Consider the following 11676-nt stretch of genomic DNA (forward strand, 5'->3'; position numbering starts at 1 on the left):
CTTGGGCTGAATAGCATACTTCCACTTGGTTTAACATTTGGTCCAACGCCTTATTTTATTCATAAGTTCAGAATTGTGAGGGGATGGGATGAAGTGACAGAAAAGGTTTATTAAACAGATCAGACAGATCAGGAACAAGGCTCATAAACTCAGCAAGAAGAAATGTGCTGTGACCTGGGAGCAACAAATGACACTGGACTCAGCACAGGTGGTTGTGTACAGAAGCTGTGGTTGCTGAAGGAAGTTGCTAGATCTTATACAGTTGGCAAGTCAGTGATCACGCTGGATGATGGATCGTTGTATAATTCTCACACAGCAGAAATTTGTGAAAGAATGAAAGGTTCGTCTCATTGGAGAGGTTTTCTGCGGTGCCAATTCCGAGTGACTGTTTGAAATACTATTCAGATAATTGTGTGAAGTATTAGGTTAAAATACTCATGAACAACCCCACTGGATAAACCTGTGTTTCCGATCGCTTGTTATTTTTTTCTCATTCTTTCGATGTAAATTTATAGAAAGACAAGATTGAATGTAAGGCGGAAAGAAAAATGCGTTCTTTCTCATTACACCAATTTAATCTACAATTGAATAGAATGACTGCTCTCATTCTTCATTTCAACTTTAATGTGGTGTCGATTATTTGTGAATCTCCCGTGCAGTGAAGGGCAAGAACAAGATTCTCGATCCAGTGTATACCAGAATGTGATGTGCAAAGAAAAACTGCTATAGCGGTGGGTAAAGTTAGCAACCAGAGTGTGACTCGAACCCGTGAATGTGGAGCACAGCGGTATAATAACCCACCACCATAATCGCTCGGTCTCTTCAGCACATTTTGTAGTGGGGTGACATGTGACCTCATCAGGTTACACGTGGTGAAAGTCATGGATGAGAAAGTTCCAGAGCGGAATCGAATCCACACCATTGTGTTTCTGCATTCACTAGAATTATAATAACAGCAAATTCCAATAAATAGCCATGCTGGTCCGAATGAATATCTGTTAGTAATACATTCTGAGTCAGAACTAAGTCAGAATGAAACAGGACAAGAATTTTCCGTCATATTTACACCTACATTTGACTCATAACTTCTTTCAGTCACTTTCTCTCTCACGTGAAAAAGCAATCATGGTGAGTGAACTAAAGGCGATGTTGTCACTCAATGGCCTTTCTCATATGGCTGAACCTGAATTGGATTAAATCGCAAGAAATGCTGATTTGTTTGTTTCATTTTAATTTTGCTGAAACCAAACAATGTTCATTGTAATAATCAGAAGTGAATTAGATATATCTCATTGGAACGATTAATGTTGTATTCAAATTTGCTCTGACTTTATTTCAGCTTAAGGAAAATACTGCTTAGAAAAACAGAGGGTTAAAGTGCAAAAGAAAACCTACCAATTGTGTTGCTCGTTGCTTTGGCAGATTTCACTGAGTATTAAATGGACCAAACATCATGGTGTTTGTTCTCACATCCTTAACGCATGTGATGAAAGCAGGAAGTCGATCTCCAAGCAACTGGTCACTTCCTATTAATTATGTAATATCTTCCCTTCATAATAAATAAAAATCCACTCAGTTCCATTTACAATGCTTTAGGTGGAAAATTATGCCAAATCTTTCAAAATGCAGAGTTTTGGAACAGAATCTTATTCAGCTGCACACATTAAATAAATTTCTTTACATTTAAAGTCAACCAACTTAGACATTGTTTCCCTGAAACTTCCGACCGACTTCACCCCACCTCTGCACCTTTACCTAGCCACACGCTGTCGCTCTCCTTGTGAAATTTATTCCTTGTATGTCACTAAATGTGCCTTTCCAAATATTTTGAAAAACAGATTCTCGGAGTGACTGCGATTCTGTTCTCATCATTACTTTGTCCTTCAAAGAGTTTATCAAAGGTACTGAATGCCTGACATCTGGATGTTTACTTACTTGAAAGAGGGAATTTTCCACCTATTTACTCTGACCAAACATTTCATAACCTGAAAGAAACCCATTAAGTCTTCCTTGGTTCAGGGATAACTGTTCTCAATTTTCCAAGAAGACAAGTGAATAAAATCTCATCCTCAGTACACCCCCAACAGCATCTTCTCTAATGGCTTTACACCGCAGTAAACACCGTCATTATCATTTCATAGAATCACAGAATCATACAGTGCAGAAAGAGCATTTCAGTCAATCGAGCTGGTGTTGACTCTCTGAAGAGCATCTCACCCAGACCTAGCTCCCCTCCCTATTTCCTTATATTTCACCTGAAGAAGGGGAACCCCCACCGCCCCCCCCCCCCCCATGATGTGAAATAAACCTGTAGGAGTATAACCAGACGTCCTGTCACTTCTGACCTTATCCCCGCGTTACCCATGGCTCATTCTCCTAACTTACTTAATTCACTCACTGGACAGGAGAGGGCAATTTAACTTTGCCAATCAACCTAACCCTCCCTCTGAACAGTAGTGCGAATTACTGAGACAATGTTCCATCATACTGAGCAAATGCTGTATCATTTTTTAATGGTTATATACCCTGGTGAAACTCATCAAAACAAATGTATCGAAACGCTACTCTGTCCTTTACAATTTAATTCGTGCTGTGGGAAATGTTTCTGTACTCATATTTGAATGTGTTTATGTTGTTTCTTCTTAAGCTTCCTGCTTCTAGTAATCACTTCAATCCGGAACAAGTCTGTCAAATGCTTTTCATTCCAACACAGTCACATTTGCAGAAGTCACGTGTTTGCACTTTCACTGACACTCCGCCAACCTGAGAGCTGCAGTCCTTCCCCACCTTTATTCAGGCAGCAATGTCCTTCGTGTGATATGCCCCATCGAGAATGGAAGGACAGGTATCAATACCCGCACTTGGGAATGGAACGACATTTTTAAAACGTTTACACTGTCCCCAGCGGAAAATTGAGCCCCGTGACAGGCGGGGCCACGAACTATTATACTACCAAGGACAAGAGTGTCAAATGAGGCCCTTCAATCAAATGTGGCCACACTTGTCAAAAACAACTGCCTCATGAACTGAATCCCATTTCGGAATGCTTACCCCATAGCCGTACATGTCTTGGCATCAAAAGTTCACATTTGCATATTTATTCAGGTTATAAGCTTTTCTGCCACTCTGAAAAACGCAGACAGTGTATTCCAAGTTCCAACCACCCACTGGCTGATAAAGTTTTTTTCGCACATCTTCTCAAAGCTTTCTGTCTTTCTCCATAAGTCTCTGGCCCCTGCTGATCGATCCCTCCATCAATGGGAAACTCGTTCAATCAAACCTGTCCATACCCGAACTCAATCATGTCTTGTCTACATCTCCTTTGCACTGCAACAAACACTCCACTCTGCCCTGACTTTCTTCACAACTGAACCTCTTCAGCCCAAACAGTATTCTGCTAAATATCTCCTGCAATTTTCTCGGTGTGATCACATCCTTGCTATAACGTGACTTGCAAAACTGCACACAACACTCTTGCTTGAGCCTAATGAGCATTTGTTTTAACATTTCTGCACTAGTATGAGGACGAGTCTGGTTAAGCAGAATTTATTACTTATTCCGAATTGCCCAGAGGGCGATTCAGACTCAACCATATTGCTCTGAGTCTGAAGTCACATGCAGCCCAGACCAAGTAAGGATAGAAAATTCCATCCTGAAAGGACATCAGTGAAACAGATTTTGTTTTCAACAATTGTCAATGGATCTATAGTAATCATTAGATTCTTACTTGTAAATATTTTCAGAATCCAAATTTGACAATCATGGCATGGTGGGTTTCGAGCCCGAATACCCAGAATACCTCGGTCTCTGGATTATCAGTCCTATGAAATTATCACAAGACCAACGCAGAAAGCCATAAAAGCTGATCTTTTCCAATAAAATGTCTTTTCACCAAAACTGCCCTGGGTATTTTCCATGAGCCTGACGCTCCAATTGTCTCTGACCTATGTCAGTAAAAGCTGCTACATGGGGATTGATTTCACAACCGCGGTATCCAAATGGATCGACTTGTTTGAAGGTCCCGATGGTGGGATTGGGCCACGTTCACCCAACAGCCATGATCGCAGCAGCAGCACAGACAGAACAGTATGAATGTGAAAGAGAGTGGTAGATTGTGCATTGCCTCAGAGAAATGGGGGGGGGGGGGGGGGGAGGGACGGAAAGGAGGTTTAATGATCGTGGGAAGGAGAGAAATCTCCAACAACGGGTGTGTTTGAATCCTGATATATGAAACGCAGAGATGTAAGAGAGCGGAATTTGAAGGTAAAACAATTAATTTCTTAGCATTAGTCAGAAAAAGGAAAACGGAGAGAACACTTAGTGTCGTGATTTGGTTTCAAATCGAGGTTGCTGTGGTCACAATGCAAAATATCGACAACCACGATCACAGTTACCACAGAACAGGATGCTTGCAAGCAGCAATAAGTATACTAGCAGAGGGAATGTTCGGAAGAACAGCAAATGTACAATATCAGTACTCAGTGACAGGTCGGAACTGAGAATGAGCTGAATCTTTCAGTTCGATGTCCTCAGAGGCTGTGGAGATCCCTTGAATGAGAATGTTGAAAAATGAGATTGATCAATTTCGACAAAACATCAAAGACTCGGGGGCCAGTACAGGATATTATTGAAATGTATGTTTCAATAGCATTTTAGCTTAACATCGGCTCAGCCGCCCAGATCCAACTGGAAATGGGGATGGGAATGAGTGTGCAGAGTTACTCTCTGGCTCCAGTGACGCAATAGATGAGCGTCCTCTCCTTCTGTGATGGTATAGAGGCGCAAGAAATTCCTCGGTTGAGTGTGCTCCTTCTCAAGGGAATGGTTGTCCCCGTTTATACTATTATAGCGATTTACAGTGCATCTTTCTAAGACAGCTGAGTGGCATAAGTGGAGCGTGTTGAGCCCTTAACTTTGCAGTGGTGGGTTTGAAAGATGATTTTGCTCTTTGGATTTGTGTTTCCGACACTGGCGGTAGCAGCTACATTTGCTCGCATCAGCTCAGTATCAGTTTCGTCCACACAGTCAAGACTTCAACCTGGAGAATGTGGTGATGGGGTGATATTTTAAACTAGTCATCCATGGCGACTGGAACTGGGTGATGTTTAAGTTCGACGAATAAAACCTGAAATGCTAGCCTGACCTCAAGAACAGAGATCATGACTTAAATTTCCTGCAATCCCATTCATTCATGCCCTTATGCAGGGGATTCTACCATCTTCACCCAGTCTGCCTACGAGAGACTCCAGGACCAGAAAAAAACATGAGCTGACCCTTAATTCAGGAATCCCCACCGTGTGGGGAAGCAGGCTAGTCGGCCCTTCCAGTCCACACATCCACCCGAAGCGCATCCCACCAGACCCCGTGGTATCCCCTATCCCATAAGCAAGCATTTCCCACTGTTGATCCCTATAACTGGCACATCTTTGGTCAGAGGGAGAAATAAAACTACAAACACGCAGAGAATGTGCAGACTGCCCACAGACAGACACCCGAGGCTGGGATCACATCCGTGTTTGTGGTGTAGCCAGACAGCAACGAACGAGGGGCGAAGAATAAATGTTGTCCTGACCAGTCATACTCAAACCCTGTGGGTGAATGAGAAAGAATGAAAACACAGAAACAACATGGAAAACGGGATTTGTATCTGTGTGGACACAATGTGAAAGGATCGTTCACCCTGTGTAGAAAAAAAAGGAAGCTGATTCCACAGAGAAAGCAGGGAAATGTGGGAACTGCTGGAAGGGATTCAATTAACCACAGAAATGGAACCTCATTTAATCAGTAACACTTGGCAGAGGCCGTTCACCAGTCCCGTGTGTGTGAAGGGATCACTGAGCAAAACAACCTCCGGAGACTCCAGCAGGATTACATATCCCATCAGGTGTTCGATTATGCTGTCAATGCTGCTGTTAATCCCAACCAGCTATTTGTTCCATAGCGTCAATCATAGAGTCATACAGCATGAAAAAAGGCCAGTCAGTCCAACCAGTCCATGCTGAACATACTGCCAAACTAATTTAGTCCCATCTGCCTCTTGCTGTTCCCGCTGAGTGGTTATAATGCCCTTGTAGTTTTATTACTGTGGTGTTAATCCAAAAACCCAGGTAATATTTTGGGGACAAAGGGTTCAGGTCCTGGCACGACAGATGGTGGAGTTTGAATTCAATAAGCACCTGGAATTGAAGAGTCTCGTGATGACCTGAATCAGTTGTGTGGAAACTCCATCTGATTCACTCATGCCAGTTCGGAAAGCAACCTGCCATCGTCATCTGCTCTCTCCCACCAGACTCCAGATGGATAATATCGTGGTTGACTCTTAAATGCCCTCTGGGAAATAACTGACGTAGTAGGCATGAATAAATTTATTTCAAAAATCCCACTTTCCCATTCATGTTTAGAATCAATTGTCCTTTAAATGTTGCAAACGTACCCTCATCCATCACTTCCTCAGCAAGTTAATTGCACACGTAAACAACTTCCCTAAAAAAATGCCTCACATGTCTTTTTTAAAAAAAATCTCTGTCCTTTCATCTTAAACATATGCCCTCTCGTCTTGAAATCCCCCTCCTGGGAAAAGGCAGCTATCAGTAACTCTAAATTGCCTCTCAATAATTCATAAACTTCTGTCAGGTCGCGGCTCAAACCACGAACCTACAGTGAAAACAGTCTCAACTAGGAGAAAATGAGAACTGCAGATGAGAGATCAGAATCGAGAATGTTGTGCTGGGAAAGAACAGCAAGTCAGGCAGCATCTGAGGAGCAGGAGAATCGACGTTTCGGGAAAGAGTCTGGTGAACGACACTTGCGCGAAAAAAAAATGATTCTCCTGTTCCTCGGATTTTGTCTTACCTGATGTGGTTTTCCAGCACCCCAATCTCGAATCTGAAAATAGTCTCAGCCTATCCAGCCTTTCATTATAACTCAAACCTTCCACAGGCAACAAACGTGTATACCTTTTCTGAACCTGCTCCAGCTGAATAATATCAGTCCTACAACTGGGCGACCAGAACTGGACATAATATTCCAGAAGATGCCTCATCAATGTCCTGCAAAACTTCAACATAACATCCCAACTACTATACACAAAGGAATGAGCAATGAAGGGAAGTATGTTAAATACCTTTGAACCATTTTGTCTGTTGTTAATGTAAATTACAAGGAATTATGTACCGGCATCCCGAGCTTCCGTGTTCTCCAACATACGCAAAGCCATACTCTTTTTGTTGTACCAAAATGCAATACCTTCAATTTATATAGAGTGAACTCCATGTTACATTTTTAAGTTCAACGACTCATTGGATTAAGATCCTTTTGAAACTTAGATAATCTTCCCCACTATCTACAATTCTGGTGTCGCCTGCAAAACTACGAAGCATGCCTGCAGTGAGTTCCACTGTTTTCTCATATAGATCAATGATTCATATTTACTTGTAGTGGCCGTCATTTATCAGTGTGCAGATCATACAACAGTTAGTCATGCAATTAATCATGAGGAAGAAAGCCGCAGACTGCAGGGAGATATCAAACAATTGGAAATGAAAATTGTGAAAGCAATTCATTCCAGGGAAGTGGGTGATGGTGAAGGAAAATTAAACTTCAAACCAGCTGCCCACGCTCCAGTTGTGGCACTCAGCTGTCTCAGCAAGATGCACTGTAGATTGCTGTTATTATAAACGGGAACAAATTTTCCCTTCTGCTCCGCCTTTGACCAGAAGCATGTCCAACCTCGGAATTGCTTGCGCCTCTAAACCATCATAGAAATACCGTGCATTCCCCGGTTGCGTCAGTTGAGCCATCGAGCTTGCGACCTCATTCCCATCTCGATTTCAAGTTGGTTCTTCACGACTGCGCCACTCAGTTTCTCTGATTCTGGGGCTGGGAACGGGACTATGTGGCAGCAGTGGTTACTGCCTTGTGTAGGGAAACTCGTGAAGTAGCCGATGTTAAACTGCATTGCTATTGAAGAATGCATTTCAACAAAAGCCTGGTAAAAACAATGACTGCAGATGCTGGAAACCAGATTCTGGATTAGTGGTGCTGGAAGAGCACAGCAGTTCAGGCAGCATCCGAGGAGAAGTAAAATCGACGTTTCGGGCAAAAGCCCTTCATCGGGAATACAGGCAGAGAGCCTGAAGGGTAGAGAGATAAGTGAGAGGAAGGTGGGGGTGGGGAGAAAGTAGCATAGACTACAATAGTTGAGTGGGGGAGGGGATGAAGGTGATAGGTCGTGGGGGAGGGTGGAGTGGATAGATGGAAAAGAAGATAGGCAGGTAGGACAAGTCAGGGCAAGTTATGGAGACAGTGCGGACCTGGAAGTTTAGAACTGGGGTGAGTTGGGGAAAAGGCAAATGAGGAAACTGTTGAAGTCCACATTGATGCCCTGGGTTTGAAATGTTCCGAGATGGAAGATGAGGCGATCTTCCTCCAGGCGTTTGGTGGTGAGGGAGCGGCGGTGAAGGAGGACCAGGACCTCCAGCACTTCGGCAGAGTGGGAGGGAGAGTTGAAATGTTGGGCCACAGGGCGGTGTGCTTGATTGGTGCGGTTGTCCCAGAGATGTTCCCTAAAGCGTTCTGCTAGTAGACGTCCAGTCTCCCCAATGTACAGGAGACCACACTGGGAGCAACGGATACAATAAATGATATTGGTGGATGTGCAGATAACAATATCTGAACTGTCCCCCGGAGACTTTGATGTTTTGGAGAAATCTATTTATCTCAGCCTTCAGCACATTAATGATGGAATGTGGGCACTGATGTTAAAGGGTCAGCCCATTCTGAGTTCCCACATTTCTGCCACGGTTCGCTAAACCCTGATATCGTGCATTTGGTGTTCTGCCTAACATTTCTTATGATACTGTACTTACTGCTGTCGGTTAGCGTGTTTGTCTGTGGGGTGCCGTGATCGTATAATGGTTAGTACTCTGCGTTGTGGCCGCAGTAACCTTGGTTCGAATCCGAGTCACGGCATTAATTGCTCTATGTGTTCCAGTCATTTGTGAAACACAAAGGCAGCAGTTGTTTTAACGTGGTGATTTTCTTCAAGTTGATGTTTTTTTTTCCTTCAAGCTCTGGCCGCTCACATCACGGTGTTTCATATGTCAGAATTCAAATCCACCCGTTCTCAGAGATTTCTTCCCTCCTACGATCACTAACCGAACTTTCCATCCCATACCCCCAGTTCATTAATTTGGAGATGCCGGTGTTGGATTATGGAGTACAAAGTTTAAAATCACCCAACACCAGGTTAACGTCATCCAGGTTTAACTGAAGCACTAGCTTTCGGAGCGCTGCTCTTTCATCATGTGTTTGTGGAGTCATTTCCTATTTCACTAAGGCATTGCAGAATCTAATACAGACTCTCACATTGATAACGATCAGTCTGTGTGGCTGCAGTCACTGTTGCTGAGTGAACGTGCCCCAACCCGACCATCGGGACCTGCAGACCTATTGATCCATTTGGTTACCACTGTTGTGAGATCACTACACATGTAGCAGCTTTTACCGACATAGACCAGATATTATTGGCGGGGGTCAAGCTCAGGAAAATGGCACAGGACAGTATCGGGGAAAAGCGACTTCAATGGATAAGATCACTTTCATTGCTTTTCTGCAATGGCCGAGCGCTATTACCACTAACCACTGAACTGTTAATTCAGACACCAGGCACCCGGGTTTGACTCCCACCATGCTAGGTGATAGAATTGGGATTCAATAAATATCTGGAATTACGAATCTAATAACTCCTATATATCCATGTTCAATTGTTGAAAAAACAAACCATCTGAAGTCCTTTAAGGAATGAAACTGCCATTCTTACCTGCTCAGGCCTCCATGTGACTCCAGACTCACTCAAATATGGTTGAGTCTCAACTGCCCACTGTGTAATTAGGGATAGCAATAAATAGTGCGGAGCCAGCGACGCCCTCATACTGTATCAGAATCGTAAAAAAAAGTTCATTCGGCTCTAGCTGGACTAATGTGTGCAGTTCTGCAATTCAGAATAATGCATGGATGTGATCACACTGGGAATATTGCAGGAGAGATTCACTGGGATATTGTCTGGGCTGAAGAGTTTCAGTTGTGAAGAGAGATTGGACAGACTGGGGTTGTTAATCGCCGAGTAGAGGAGATTGGAGAAGACATGACTGAGATGTACAAAATACTGAGGGATATGGATAGGATAGACTTAAAGAAGCGTTTCTTATTGATGGAGAGTTCGAACCCTGGGGCCAGGAGACTTCGGGAAAAGGCAGAAAGGTTTGAGTAGATTTGCGGAATGGGTCAGAGAGGCGGAAATCGTTCTAAACTTAAAAAAAAAATTGAGATGTTAATTTGTGATGCCAAAACATATAAGACTATTGTCTAAACGATGGAAAGCTTGATTCAGGTCGTTAAGCAGTTGTGTTGGACAAGTGCGGCAACAACAGGCTAAAGGGCCTCCTTCGATGTTATTGTCCTTCACAGTATCTTGGTTAGTGTCCCCTCCTGTCACAGGAATTAATTCTCCGCTGGGACATCAAAAATGTTTTAAACCTGTCGCTCTGTTCACCACTGAAGGTTATTAATGCCTGACCTTCCATTCTCGATTGGATATGTCACAGCAAGGACAGTGCTGTCTGAATCAGCTGGGGAAGGACTGCAGCTCCTGGGGAGAGAGAGTGTCAGTGAAAGTGCAAACACGTAACTTCTGCAAACTACACATTATGCTTATGTTGCAATGAAAACAATTATATAGAGTTGTTCCTCACTGTTATGTTTATTTAAAGCAGGAATCTGAGGAAGAAGACAAAGCAAACCCATTCAGATCTGAGTGCAGAAACATTTCCAGCAGCACTAATGAGGTTGTACAGCGTAGAACCGCGTTTGGACGCATTGAATTCGGGTTGGTGGGCGCAACGTGCTTTCACTCGGCGGAGTTACCAGTGTATAAAGCCATTACACATGATACAGATAGTGTTCAATGTGATGGTACATTTGCTCAGTGGTTCGCACAGCCGGTAAGTCTGTAGGTTAAGTGGATTTACCATGTTATATTGCGCTGATGTGTCCAGGGAGTGAATTCAGTAAGTTAAGTGAATTAGCCATGGGTAACGCAGTGATAAGGTCAGCAGTCACACAATGCCAGGTTTTATTCCAGCAGGTTTATTTGAAATCACAAGCCAGAGGCCTGCGGGGATAGAGACGGGAGCTAGGTCTGGTTGAGATGCTGTTCAGAGTGTCCCTACAGACTCGATTGGCTGAACTGTTTTTTCTGCATTGTAGAGAATCTGTGATTCTATCAGAGAGGACACTGCCAGCGTTTACTGGGCTGCTAAGATATTGGAGGCGATGCTGACGGCGTTTAGAGGGGATGGAATTTTATTTATTTGTGTTTTGGAAAATTTGAAACTAAACCAAGGAAAACTGAATGGAAGTTTTCCAGTGTATTTGAGTTTTGGAGAGAGAAAAAAGGTGGTAAATTCACTCTTTCAAGTTCATAAATTTCTGAACGTCAAGATTTCAAAACCATCGATGTAGGACAAAGAAATAATGGGAGCAGAATTTCTCTCATTCGAGAATCCATTTCCAAAATATTTGGAAAGGCACATTTAGAGACACACAAGGAGAGAGACAGCCTGTGGCCAGGTAAAAGTGTAAAAGTGGTGTGTGGAGGTTGGAAGGTGCGAGGAAACA

General features: G+C 43.2%; 1 non-coding gene across 1 annotated transcript; it reads left to right on the forward strand.

The window, feature by feature from the left end:
• The first annotated feature begins 8898 nt into the window (after positions 1–8898).
• trnah-gug (transfer RNA histidin (anticodon GUG)) lies at positions 8899–8970 on the forward strand. Its single transcript has one exon. It is a non-coding gene; the product is annotated as a tRNA-His (tRNA).
• The last annotated feature ends 2706 nt before the right edge of the window (positions 8971–11676 follow it).

Source organism: Chiloscyllium plagiosum, unplaced genomic scaffold, assembly GCF_037043375.1.
Source record: "Chiloscyllium plagiosum isolate Xiang-an unplaced genomic scaffold, Cpla_swu_hap1 HiC_scaffold_39, whole genome shotgun sequence".
NCBI classification, from domain to species: Eukaryota; Metazoa; Chordata; class Chondrichthyes; order Orectolobiformes; family Hemiscylliidae; genus Chiloscyllium; species Chiloscyllium plagiosum.